General features: G+C 39.6%; 1 protein-coding gene across 1 annotated transcript in view; it reads left to right on the top strand.

Moving 5' to 3' along the window:
- The window catches only part of LOC149262590 (uncharacterized), a 177,463-nt gene that overhangs the window by 152,402 nt on the left and 10,004 nt on the right, over positions 1–15,057 (top strand). The gene's annotated exons all lie outside the window — the stretch shown is intronic.

The following is a 15,057-nucleotide window of genomic DNA, read 5'->3' as shown; positions in this document are numbered from 1 at the left end:
TAGGTGGTCTCCTCAAGTTTCCCTTGGGTTTGTCCTTGGTGATTGGACTTATATTTTGTGCAAATCTTGGAGGTAACAAATCCTTCACCAAATCAAGTATGAATGATTTGCTTTTCCTTCGCAATGTTTTTTGCTATGCTTGGCCAACTGCATGGGATTGGTAGGGGCTATCCTTTCTCCTTCCTTGAAACCTCAAGGATCACCCTCAAATAGATTATGTAGCATGCAATTCCTTGGTACAAAGTTGAAAGTTCCCTCCAACATGTACACTCTTGGACACTGAGACTAGTCATCACTGCAAACCCTGAAAGCACATTTCATCAAACATATCAGCCACAAAAGAATTCAGATCCGCAACCAAGACGCAAATTATCTATTTCAAGTCAAAATGAACCTTCCAATCAGTCGAAGACCTTGGGCATCTCACCTAACAATCTATCACAGTGCCCTGTGCTTCTCATAAGTATGGATTGGCTTCATTTGCTGAAGCTTGGGCATCACACCCACTAAATCCCTTCAACCACTCTCACAGGCAACAATCCTTTCCATCCATGAAACCTGAAAGATTTCAAATTCTCTGTTGTTATATATAATATTCCTAATGGAAAATTAACAGTGATAAACAAAGCATTCAGATGTACATGTAATAAAAAAACCACACATGAAATTAAAAACCCAGAAATACACCAAAAACTGCACCAACCTGAGCCATTTTCATTATAAATCAGATGGGGTACAATATGAGTATGGAGTGAATGCAGCTTGGCTTGCCAAAGGCATTCTAACAAGCCCCAGGTGATGTAAACAACTGCTCAGATGCCGGAAAAATAGTCCCCAAAAGGTTTTGTGCTGGCCCTGGAAAAACTACACTGCTGGCTGGAAGAAACTGATATTTGGACCTCCTTCAGTGCTCAGAATATTCTGGGAAATTAACCCCGATCTCCTCTCAAATAACCAAACAAAACCCAGAAAGGGTTTGGCCTAGTTCTGACCCCCAATTTCCACCTGCTCCTCCAATGACTGAGAAATTCAGCCTACCTGAAGAAATCATTGCTCAGCCCTTCAAAAATGATGGCAAATGCTAACAAAATTTCCCTTTGGATGCCTCCACCAAATCCAACTCCATTCAGCTCCAAATGCCCATCCTCTCAACTCCCACGTGTGGCTCAAGAAAATCCTTTGCACAAGACCCCACAGTCTCTGGAATGGGTGATGAAGCTACAGAAAAAACCTCCCAGAAATATGTCCAATCAGCACCCCAAAACTTCAGCAATTTGTAGTCCAATTCTCTCCCTGAAAGCTCAGCAACAGTGCTGCTCCAAAACTGCTTCTCCCAGGGAGTGTGTACTCCCTTACTGCAGCCAGTCTGCTGAGAAAAACCCACGAATTGGCCTGATTGATCACCGGAATAGTTCTGCAATGTGAAATGGGACTCCTCCTTGGAATGGCACTCGAAGTCCACTGAAGGTGGGGTGAGATTTCCACTTGGAGATCTCGTGTGCTGAACAACACTCTATTGACTCAGCTAAACAGCATGAGCAAACAATGGTTTGGTTGTTAAATGAGCAAAAAGTGCCAAAATGAGTGTCTCTTCTCCTATTTGTAATTTGTTGCCCTTCCTTCCCTTGTGGGCTCCACCACATCAAACTCCCTTCTTCCCTCTCCTCTCTCCAAATCGAATTCTCCAAGGGGTGCGTATTCCCTCTTGGAGTGCCCCCCACAATCCACTAATGCCACAATTTTTCCCCTTTTCTCTATAGTGGGGTCCCTTCTTAATAAAAAATTATATCTCTATTGGTTCTACCCACTTTTCCTAAGTTGTGAGTCCAAAATTTAATAACCTTAGGCAAAATTGCAAAATTGGTGTAGCTGCCTGGTAATTTTAATTAGAGGGGATATCACATTATACCATGCTAAATTTTTTAACTCATGGTTCAGATATGTACTCAAAAAATTACAACCTATAGCTACAAACAGAAACTCTAGGAACCACTTGTCAAAACTACAGGTTGGATTCTACTAAAACAATATTTAGTAAATTCAGGAGTACAAATATTGTGTTCTATGAGAGAGTTCAAAACAACAGATAAATAGAAATATTGTACAGAAATCCACAATCTGGAAATTCAGGACTGAAAGCAGAGTGTCAAATAGAGTATCACATAACTCTATTTTTGAAGAAAATTACAACAGCTAACATATTTGGTGTAAATACTTGCTCTCACAACAACACAATAGCAAAACACACTAACTCTCGACATGACATAAGAATTTTTTAAGCTAGCACTCCCTCCTCTCTTTTGATAAACTCAGAAGAGTGTGGGAGTTACAGTGGGTAATGACCAACCCTAAGTGGTGCATTAAACTTTGACCATGTCAACCAAATATTGCAATAAGTGCGTACATTATGAGAGAGGGTAACTCCATAAACATGCCTACTAGTGCTCATTAATGAGATGAATCACTCCACTAATCGACCTAACCACTAGGATATAACAGCCATCATAAATGTACCATGCCCAAGAAGTAGTGTGGCTACGTTAGGTGTAATCACCAATGTTAAAGCACTCCACTACTTAAGGAAAACGTGCCCATTATGGAAGAGAATAATTGTTGAAAAACATACATGGTAAAATGGGTTCATTAAACGAATTACTCTCATGAAGATCACCCTCATTAGTGTGCCCTCTCTTTCCAGCTCTGCCATCTCTGCTGTTGCTTACCCAGGCTGAAGGGAGAAGAAGTTGTAGCAACTAGATAAAAATTCTAACAAATCTAGTTGGGAATAATTCTTGGCTTTGCAGCCTTTAGGTCTTTTGCATGGCCTGACTTCTTTCTTTTAATATTGTAGAAATTTTACCCATATCTGCCATCCTCCATAAGATTTTGAATGTTATTGTCCTTTCAAAATTGTCAGTTTCCTATTGTTGTTATTCCAAATCAGTTTTGCACTGATCACAATAATATTGAAATTATCGCGATAATATCGCCAAAACCAGCCTTGGCGATAATATCGCCAAAAATTACCGCGATAATTTAGGTAATTATTGCGATAATTTGGAAATTATCTCCCCGTCATTGTCAATTTCAACTTAAAACCAAATTTTTGCTCTTTTAACCCTTATTTTTTTTAAAAGTGATTTAGGGGATTGAGCTATGAGGATACTGTGCCTATTTTCCATCAAGAAAATAAGGGGAAATCTATTGTTTTCATTTTCTATTATTCACCTCATGAGATACGTACCCTAGTAGTTAATGCAGGGCTGCTTGGGAGCGGGAAGCAACATTTTCAAAAGCTCCCGGTCTGGGAGTGAATTTTTATATAATATATATTTTTGTATATTTTGATGCATATATGTCAACAAAAGCATGTAGAATGATGAATTAGATATTAAAAGCATAAAAACATGGATTAAATCATATAACATCAATCATCTAGAAGTTATAATCTTCATCAACCACATGTCCACAAGTTACATGTTACAACATATCGAGTCTCATCATTCATGATTCATCAATCTTAGAGTTTCAAGCTTTCAAAATTCAATATATAACATTTGTCATCAATGATCATTAAAGTTGTTCTTGTAACCATTACCATTACCAAACTATAACAAAGAATATCTAACATGAAATGATATGTTTAAACTTTCAACTTCCACGAAGCATCATATTCATAATTCATTGCCAATGAGTTATAATTGCCAACTTTAGACTTCAAACTTAAATTGTCATATATTGTTTACAAAAAAGATCATAATAAATATGACAGAGTCAATAGTTATAAAAATTACTAGAAACTAGAAAAGACAAGTAAATCTATTATCTACTACTTCCTCTGGTTCTTGCCACAAGAAATGTCTAATTTCTAAGAAGCTCGTGGTCTATTGGGAGTCTCCTCCTGCATAATTGGACGACCATGTCCAAAACTAGAAGTAGAACTAGAAAGCACATGACCTCCACGTGAGGCTGTAGATGGAGGTGGTAGCAACAAAGCTTATGGAACTCGAGCACTGCCATTGGATGATGGGGGTGGCATCGCTGTTGCTGTTGTTGTTGTTGCCGTTGCTTCATCATCATCTTTCAAAAGTTCTGCTTCCAATTCCTCTAAATGTATAGCTCTAAGTTGCACTGAAACAGATACAGATATGGATTTTGAAACGGATACGGCAAATTTTCAAAAAACTGGATACGATACGGCAGGAAACGACACATATATATATATATATATATATATATATATATATATATATATATATATATAAATTTAAAAAATAAAAATTTCATATTACCATTCATATTTTAGAATCTAGATTAGATATAAAGACTAAAAATACATAATCAATTATCATCTATGATCTATCTGCTATTGTCATCAATTCAGATCTGCTATTGTAATTGATTGCTCAAGTTCCTCTTGCCTTTATTATTCTTCATTACAGAATGGTATTATGGTACAGTTCAAATTTTAAAATATTTAATCCTATGATTAGCCATCTATTTTTAATGGAATTGTCGAAATGCATCTGTTGTTAAGGTTGATAGCTAAATGGTTTTATTATGTTTTTTTCCTTCTTGTGGACTTTAAGTGATCTTGTCTACAGTTTAATTGCATTCTTAAGTGCATACAACTGTTCTTATGGGTACTGTCCATATGATGAGGTGGCCTTATGACTAGTGATGGAAAGGCAAGCAGGTAGAAGCTATTTAGTATTAACACATTTTAAAACAGTAAACTTAAAACAGTGAAGTTCACTGACCTCTCGGCGTCGGGCGATGAAAACAGTTGAACAACTGTAAATTTTAAAAGTCCCAAACCCAAACCACGACGGCGATCAACTGTCTCGGCGGCTTCCACGATAATGCTTCACGATAATGGCAGCAACAGGCAGCAACTCTCCGCGGCCACAAGTCTCAACTGGCAAATGCAACTCTCGGCGGCAAATGGCAAATGCAACTCTTCCTCTCGGCGGCATCCAAATGCAAATGATAAATGATAAACGATAATGCTTCACTCCACTTTTAAGTTTTAGGTTAACGTAAAGGGTAAATGAGCGTAGTTTTAAGTTGAAACAAACAAATTCAACCGTTCCCGGTGGGCAGATGCGGCCATTCTGCCGAAAACACTTTTTTTCATCAAAAATGTTTTTCACGATTTTTGAAAAACGTTTTAAATTTTTAAAATATATTTCAAAATTTCCTAAAAACATTTCATTTTTTTAAAACAGCAAGTTTTTTTGACAAAAACGCCTCAAAAATGGCTGTGAAAAAAAACTTGTGGCAACAACCTCAAGTTGTAGTGCAAAAACCAAGCTTTTTGCCTAGTTTTCATTGAGGCTGTTTCTTCTCACATTATGGATCAAGCTATAGGTGCTTCAACACCTCTCCACATAAGAAGTATTAACAACTTGTGAAAGCACTTTTATTTCCAATTTTGCCAAACGTCCCTCGCCACCATACATGTCCCACCATGTGACAACATTCATTCTGTCCCCATCTTCCATTGCATGCAAAGAACCAAATACTCCATTTTGAGTGAATTATTTGCTTAATTCTCCACGCAATTTAGCACAATCCTCCCTGTTAGGGACTAGCTTGTCTAATGTTGTCATATACCCATTTTGTAACTCTGGATCTATATAGGGTTTGGTCCTAACCCCACCCCTAGGTGTAGGTTTTCCCAACCAAGATGGAGAGTAGTATTTTGGTATAAGGATATATGCCAAGGCATGTAGTGGAACATTACGTTTATCCCACCATGCAAACACCAAATTGTAAATAATATCCTACGAGTTGGGGTCTTTTGGCTGAACAATATCTTTTATTCGCCCCAACATGTTATCCATCTGCTCATATGCCTCCCCAATCACTAGTGCATCTGTATCTGCAAAATAAATCATGTGATAAGTGGGCTTGGTGTATTGCAAAACTTCCCTCATGCGTCCCCAAAACAGACCGTCAAGAGTGGTCTCCTCCACCTCTTCAAAACATTGGAGCCCTGTCCTTTAATACTTGCTAGTGTTGACTTGATACCATGCTAGCCAATGACTCTCTTACCTTCAAAAGGCACCGGAAGGTGAGGTAATAGCTAGCAAATCTAGTCTTCCCAAGCTTCAACAGCTCCAACCTTGAGTGATTGTAGAAAAGCCCATGGGTATTGCTATGATTAGTAATAAATTTTATCACTCTTGCATCTCTTGTACAAATCACCAATCTATCTGTATTGAGGTTCCTTGTTCTTAATAATATCATGCATCAAAAGGTTCATTGTGTGAAGCAAACACCTAGAACAAAATATGTTCGGATATTTATCCTCAATGATTGCTTGCGCTACCTTACAATTAGAAGCATTATCAGTGATTACTTGGATGACATTGTATTACTCAATACTTTTAATTGTTTGAAGTAATGGTTGTGTAATGTTGATGGTGGTCTTGAACTTTTCTAAGTAATCATGTGCTGAAAGGAAGACTGCACCAGTATCTGAAAATTATATGACTGCAGCAATTGATTTAATTTTCCTACTTATTCCACGATAAGTTATTTATGAAATTACTTCAATAAACATTAAAATAAATACTGCTGTAGATATCACACCGTAATACAGAAACAAGCATATGCACAAGAATCAACACATTGACACAGTTATTTTGGACAATAGTCCCCGGAAAAACCCAATGTGAGAAAATCGGTCCAGCAAGGGAGGTTTTTATTATTCAACAATTCTTCAGTACAACAGGGTGCCAAATTGGCTTACCCACAGAGAGAAAAATCCTCCAACACTTCTCCCAATCCCAGGGCCAGCCCAACTGACCTCTATGTGGCTCTCAGACCCTTTGCGCCAGTCCTTGCTTGACTGTGTTACCCCTGGGCCTCTCTGCGTCACCCATGCAGGCCCAGTTAATGACTGTGTTGTCTCCTATTGCCTCTGTGTTTGCCTGAAATGCCCTGCGTCTGCCTCTCCTGCCTCAGCGCTTATCTCTAGTGGCTGATCCCATATCTCTGTTTCGTACTTTCTGCCTCCTGATTGCTCACCAGATCACTGGTTCAATTTCTCAGCTAACCCCGCTCCAGAAGTTGAATTGACTGGTCTCCCTCGGTGTGTTCTCCAAGTGACCCTCAAGCCTCCTCTTATACTTTCCTCGTTGATAACTCAACGACCAAGATTAAGTCCCTAATCAACGACTAAGATTAACTCCGTTTTGATCCATGACTTTTGGACTATTCTAACATAGTTTTATATTAATTCACATTAATATTTTATTTTCCTTAAGTTTAGACTTAGGGACTCCATTAAAAATATTAATTATTTTAGTATCTCCCAAACTGTTTAGAATCTGCCCAAACCATTTCTGAGTATTGGAGATCTCATGTGCTTTAGCCTTTCCACCAATTTTCGTGGCTAGAGCACATCCGATGCTACCCAAATCAACAAACCAACATAGTAACAAACACACCAAGAACACTTATCAATAGCTTTCCTTTTACATTTGTCCAACCATCATATACAATGGATACCCCATAGTCATTCCATAAATTTGTCAATTTACCCAAAGCATGTGTTATTTTGGCTTTTTCATGATCAAGTCCCACGGTTCTAGCTTTGTCATACTCAGGGCTCTTGTATCTTTTATGGGCATCATTGATGGCACCAACCATTTCATGCCAATAAGGTGAGCGAAAAACATTGAATCGTATCCCACATGCATAGAGAAACTGGTAAATTTTTGCATTCAATATCATCCCTACACCCATGATCAAGGAAACCTGATATGGTTCTACGCCTTAAAGGGATGTTTGTGCCTGTGATGTATCCACCACCATGGTTGGATGCTAATGGAGTTTTCAGTCTATGTGATTGTGGGCTAGTGGTGTCATGTTCAAAGTCACCCTTTGATCTTTTAGATTTGTATTGGGCTTCCTCCTCTTCCCTTATGTATTTGGCTCTTTGTTGTGTTGACACACTTCCACAAGTTTTGATTCCTATTTGCTTATTTCCATCCCATGCCATTTTCCCACAAAGATGTTTTCTGGCATGGGTGTATGAACCCATGAAAGTGATTTTGCAATGGGGGCATGTAAATTTAGTGGTTCCACCCCCTTTCCCTCCTGAAAGCCTAGTAACATATTTCCACAAGGGGGTTTGGTCAACTTTGGTTTTCTTTCCATCATCATCTCCACTCTCATTATCCTCCTCCTCCTCCTCCTCTTGGTACTCCTCCTCTCCAAGGTTTCCTAATCCACCACTACCCACTTCTTCATCATCTTCATCATTCTTCCTTCTTCTGCTCCCCAACACCATCATAACAAAAAAAGGAACCAACAAGAGAATGCCAAGCCATATACCCATCATGTTTGGTGGAGTTATAGTTTCTTGCCTGCAATAAAATGGAGGAGGAATGGGAATGGGAAAGAGAGAAGAGAACATCTTTCATTCAACAATGAACATATAAAAAACACAAATGCTACATGGAAAAATAAAAAGAATGGGATTAGACCCTACCTCTTTGGCTCTCCAATGGTGCCTTCAATCCCAAGCTCCAATCTCCCTTGCAAGCTCCTCAAGCTCCTCAAACGACCCTCTTAATCTTCCTCTCACTCACCTCCCCAACTCAAGCTCCAAAATCCCTCTCTTGCTCTCTCAATATGAAAATGATGCATTGTGGGAGGGGAGGAGGTCTTTTATTTCTTTTGGCCCCTCCTCACCCTCCACCACAAAAAAAAATCCGTGCACGCTCTTTACCGTAGGGAGCAAATTTTTGCAAGGAGGAGCGGTATGAGAGAAATTGCTCCCTGTTCGCTCCCAGAAAGGCAGGGAGCTGATTTTTTTTAAGGGAGCTCGCTCTGGATCCACTCCTGAGCGGAGTGCACTTCGGGAGCGGATTCAGGGGGGGTCCCGGCTACCCTAAGTTAATGGTAATATTATATCTGAAAAAAGATTTTTTCTTAAACTTTCAACATTATCATTAATTGTTTAGGATGTTTGAGAGTGGTTCCAACCTCATTGGATTTCATATGGAGAAAGTAGAATTTTACATCCCATTCAAAATTCAATAGACTTAATGGCTTTTAGGATTTCAGGATTGGCAAGATTGAAATGTTTCTACTGGATTTTGTGATGTATGAGGCTAAGAACTAACATTTAATCAAGAGTAGCAAACCCTCTACGTACCTCGATGTTGGTGTCATTGATTGTTGAATTCCTCCATCACGAACCTAGTAAAAATGTACACTTAACTCAAGCAAAATCATTGATTAGGCATGTTAAGTTTTTTCTTTCTTATTTTAATGCTAAGAGGGTGATCTTGATAAGGAGGATCTCAATATAGGGAATGATTTTGACGTTATGGAGGTATTTGTTGTACCATGATTCTTTAAGACCCTAGAGGCCATTTAGAGCCTCTTTGTCGATCTATTTTGATTCAAAGATGGATTGCATTTAGTGCTATTTTTTTCATATGCACCCTTGCTATATACACAAGAAACTTTGCAAACTTGTGAATAATAATTTGGATTCATATGGATGCACATGAATTATATGTTTTCAAAATTTGAATAATTTATGTATTTTCTAGTTAACCAATTTTTTAGTCAAGTTGTGATAACATTGTTGGGATGCTGTGACCATTGTCCATCAAACAAACTGTTGGAAAATCAAAGCAATTATATTAGGGTTTGATTCTCCTTTCTTGATAATTACTTGTGAGTGTGTTGGCTTCTTTTACTTCTTTATTATCTTATCTTTCATCAAGCAATTACCATATTATGTGTATATGAAGATCACAAAACAAGAGACACAAGATGTAGGCACTATGCCAGGGAAAAACCCCCCTCGAGGGGAAAACCCAGTCAAGAAAATTCTTCCTTTCAATAGTATTCTTTGAGACTCTTCACCCTAGACAAAGACCAAACCTTCCCTCCACACCAAGTCAGCCTCCCAGATCTTCAACCTCCTTTCCAACAACTTTGACTAGGCAACAACTTTTGGCATCAGTGAAACTTGGAAGACTTCGATCTCCCAAACTAGGGCACGAAAAAGAGAGAGAGAGACAGCGAAAGTTCAATTTTCTTCTTCTCCTTAGACTTCCCCAATCTTGCACTTCCTTCAGCTTCCTTAGACCCACTTCGACTTACTTGAGTCTTGACACTTCTCTAGCTACTCTTGAGATATCGAACTAGCTTGAGATGAGATGCTCCAAATGATTTCGACTTGCTTCTATTTATAGGCTCCAAGTGAGGTCGAATAGTGTCCTTAGGCCGACTTGATCTCTTCTAGGTTGACTTGGTGTGGAGGTTACATAAATTATATTTGACTCACTAGTAAGCCTTTTTACATGATTCAAAATCCGAAGAAGGGTCTCTTTGAATATACAATGACTCTATAAACTCAATATTAATCCTAGGAGTCCACAATGGGGACTTTGACTAATATAATGATGACCCAAGCATGAAACCCATGCTTTAATAAGGCATTGTTACAATAATAAAAATTCTTTTCTTTATTCTTTTGACAAGTGCATTTCATGATCACTCAAATACATTAAATGAAGACTGAACCTAGCTACAATTTCTAACACTCCCTCTTAACTAGGGAGGTATTCATCATATACAAATATAATGGAAGATCTCAAACTATATGAACAATGAAGAACGTTAGGCACCGCAATGCCATGGACTAGATTCCTGACAAAGGCAATCTATCCATTGGTCTCTCAACAATTTAAGCACCACAATGGCACGGACTAGATTCCTGACCAGGGCAATCTATCCAAGTGGGAATATGGCAGACTCAAGCTTTCAACCCCTCTAGGTACCATCAGGCTTACTTGCTAACCACCAACCAAGGGAGCTAGGTGCATATCCATGATCAAAGCTCTACGACCCACGCCACCTTCCCTTCTTTGGGACCTAGACATCAACACAAAGTGTCGGCCAGATGTCCTCCCAGGCAATGCTTCAGTCACAAAGCCTCAACAAACCTCTTCCATTTCCTTATCATCAATACAATCAACAATGTCTACCAAACCAAGCAGGTTCCTCAAATACTCCAACTTCTTATTAGGAAGAGCCTTTGTTAGTTTGTCTACTACCTGTTCATCTGTTGAGACATACTCCAACTTCACGATTTCATCCTGCATTAGGTTCCTAATAAACTGGAACTTATTGTTGATATCTTTCATTCTAACATGAAACACAAGATCTCCAGACATCTTGATACAACTTTGATTGTCACAAGTAATCACAGTAGGACCTAGAGACTTCTTGAACAAATCTGTCAGAAGCTTCCTTAACCAAACAACCTCCTTTCCTACTTCACATGCAGCCACATATTTTGCCTTAGCACTACTTAAAGCAACGAGATCTTGCTTTCTACTCATCCATGAGATCATAACAACTCCTAGACTAAAACATCCTCTGGTAGTTCTCCTTCTATTGGTTTCACTTCCTGTAATGTTCCTAAACAGGAAATTAAGTGATAAACAAAGCAAGCAAATAGTCCAGGAATCAGAAAAACGAAATACACATCAGGGACCCATGAAAACCCTGGAAATATAGAACTGCTGAGCCATTTTATTAAATCTTCAAGGGAAAATGCAATGATAAATAGAATGGTGCACCTGGGCTTGTCTCTAAGGATAAGCGTGACCAAACCTAGGTGAGAAAATGCTAATCTGAAGGCTGCCCAATTGCTGCACCAAAACCGATCTGCGCTGCCCAGAAACTGCGTTGTTTGCTGGAATCAAAGGGCTGGAATCACTACTTCCTGTGCTCAGGAAATTATAAGATTTCAGCTCCTAGATCCTCAGCCAAAACCCACCAAAACCTAGGAAGGGTTTGGCCTAATTCAGAATCCCCAAGGAGCCCAACCTCTGCTGTGTTGAAGAAGTGTAACTAGGTTAGGTCTTCATAATGACACGATCTTCGTATTTGATGTAATAAAAGGAAATAAATTATTTTTGTAATCTTGCTACATGGGTTTCATGAGCAAGAAGTGTCACTAGGTGAAAGACTTCTTCTTGATGTCTTTAGGATTTATTTATATGTCAAAGATTCATGTCATGTGTATAGAAACTCTTGATGAGTTTATGTAAATATGTACAAGTCTTCAAATCTGTCTAACAAGTTACAACCCTCCAAGACCAAGATCAATGCCTAAAAACAAGCATATCAAACTCTGCAAGCAAAACGATAAGGAGATGTTTATGTCGGCTCCAAATAAATGAACTAAAAGTATAAATACATGTCATGTCAGCTTGAAGCATAGACATGTCGGTTCATAACGTAATGTCAGCTTGCATATATGGGATGACCACTATAAATACCCATGAAGGGTCAACGAAAATCACACAGCAAAATTTCGGATGCCTCTGAGTAGCCGCAGTCAAGGAGCCACAGTCAAGAGGCTGCAGTCAAGGAGTAAGGGAGCCACAATCAAGGAACAAGAGGCCGCACTCAGAGAAGGAGATCCACAACAAGGTAAGGTAGGTCTAAGGGTTCAGCTGTCTCCTTGGATGGGTATAAGGAGCAGCAGAACCAAGGCCTATACCTTCTTGGCATACCTGTGACTTGAAAGAGAAGCCCTCAGATGGGTAAGACTATGGAAAGAAACGCAACATCAACATGTGATCTGGGCTAGATATAATTTTGTGACTACAACCTCAACATCTCTATCTTAGGATACGAATCTGTGTAGACATATCACCTCAGCATAGCTGATGATCTTGGCACACCTATGAATCTACTCTCGGATGGATATGGGTCTAAGATCCACATTACAGGAGGACTAGTATACTTGTAACTTCGGATGTGTATGCAGTCTCGGACACCTTGTAACCTTAGTGAAAAGATAATATTACAGTCAATGTTTCGTTGAAGATTAGAGAGAAGGGCCTCAGTGCATGGAGTCACAATCACTGATCATAGTGCAGAAGACAACTTCAGTCTCAGTAAGCAATCTTGATTAAAAGAAGGACCTTTGTTAAATTTTAGGTGTGTTCTATGCTTAGAGCAATTTATTTCAATTTTCACAGTTAACTCAATATCTTTTCCAGATTAGCAATCACATCAACATTAAAGTAAACTGCAGATAGAACATAAACATAAATCGCAGAAGACAAGCCAAGACAAGAGGACACAAGATGTGGCGCTAGCCAGGGACAAACCCCAATGTGGGGAAACCCTTGATCAATTCTTCTTATATGTTCTTCAATAGTTCAGCAGAGAGAGAGAGAGAGAGTACGTTTACAACAGAAGTCAACACTTTGACTTATCTAGATAAGAGCATAGATCATCTGTAAGAAGATGATACATGGGATCAGTTGAAGACATGTTGCTTCAACTAATTCTCCAAGGTGACTCCTTCACTTATCGTCGTGCTGCATTTCGTCATCATGCTGCACCTCACCGTGCTGCACCATGTTGCACCCATCATCACTATGTTGCATCTCATCATGCTTCATTAATCATGATTGTACCCATCACTATACTGCATTATGTGTCATTGTTGCACCATGTTGCCATACTGACCTATGTGCTAGCTGCATCTTGTTTGCTTGTTGTTCCTAGCTTGCTTGTTGTCCCTAGCATGCTTGTTGTCCCTTGCATGCTTGTTGTTGCATGCTAGCTATCCCTTGCATGCTAGCTATAACATTGCATGCTTGGTGTATTTGTTGCTAAGTACCATACAACTGTCCCAATGTTAGTTAGTTGTCCCTTACATGTTGCTCTCCTTCGGAGACAGATGCTCTGGCTGTTCCAACAGTTCTCGACAGTTCTCGCTGTTCCCGGCAGTTCCGGTAGTTCTGACAGTTCCGGCTGTTCCCGGCAATTCCGGCTGTTCCTGGCAGTTCTGACAATTCCAGTTGTTCCCGACAATTCCGGCTTCTGCCCTCTGCGTCAGCGTTCCTGCCTATTCCGACAGTTCCCAGCAGTTTCGACAATTTCAGCTGTCCTCGAAAGTTCCGGTAGTTCCGGCAATTTCGGCTATTCCCGACAGTTCCGGTAGTTCCAGCTTTTCTCGGCAGTTCCGGCAATTCCGACTATTCCCGGCAGTTCTGGCAGTTCCGACTTTTCCAGGCAGTTCCGGCTTTTCTAGGCAGTTCCGGCTTTTCCCAACAGTTTTGGCAGTTCTGGCTATTCCGGCTATTCCGGCAGTTCCTGGCAATTCCAGCTTTTCCCGGCAGTTTCGGCTTTTCCCGGCAGTTCCGGCTTTTCCCGGCAATTCCGACTTCTGCCCTCTAGATTAGGGCAGCGTTATCTGTTAGGATCTGTCCTCCTACTAAAACCCAAAGACAAGTAGAGAGGAAGAGATCCCAAGTGTGCTGAAAATGACCTGAAGGCCACCTCTATTTATACTCAAATGTTGAGCACAAGTGGGGTTTATTTGGTTGTTGGCCGACCTTGACGAATTGTCCCATAACACAAATAAATTCATATCTCCATGATACTTATCGAAATCAGATGATCTTTAGATCAATCCTACACCTCTCGATGAGAGGCATCCAAGAAAAATATCAGCTTCCATTAATAAGATGACCCACATGGAGTTTGGCCCTAATTGTCAATTTTAACAACCTTGAACTATGATCTTAGTGTTAGCGAAGTGCATCCATATAGCTCTCAGTCATGCCTATAAAGATCTCATTAGGATCTCGGTGAAGGTGCAGCAATGTTATTGCAGTAGTGATGAAGATCATGGTGTTGCAGCAGTGATGAAGGTCATGGTATTGCAACAGTAATAAAGAACACGATGGTGATGACCTCTGTGGTGCAACAAAGACAATGATCTCAGCATTGACATGAAATAGGATTGATGGCTTGGTCTTGGAGAGGCAGATTGTGTCAAGGGTCATGGTCTTGGTATTCGTCAATGGAATCTCTATAAGAAGAATTTACACATGGGTTTTCCTCTCTAAGTGGGAGAGGTTTTGGCCCTGGCAGAAAGTCAAATATTTGTGTTGCTGTCTCTTTTGTTTTTGGTAGCAGTTTGATGAAGTAATCAAATACTCTAATAATGAATGGAACATCTAACTATGATAAATTGTTTAAATACTTCAC

The sequence above is a fragment of the Pinus tabuliformis genome, chromosome 6 (assembly GCF_031772625.1).
Source record: "Pinus tabuliformis cultivar Carrire ecotype Pingquan chromosome 6, CPIR1, whole genome shotgun sequence".
NCBI lineage: Eukaryota > Viridiplantae > Streptophyta > Pinopsida > Pinales > Pinaceae > Pinus > Pinus tabuliformis.
This window is presented reverse-complemented; position numbering and strand designations above follow the sequence as displayed.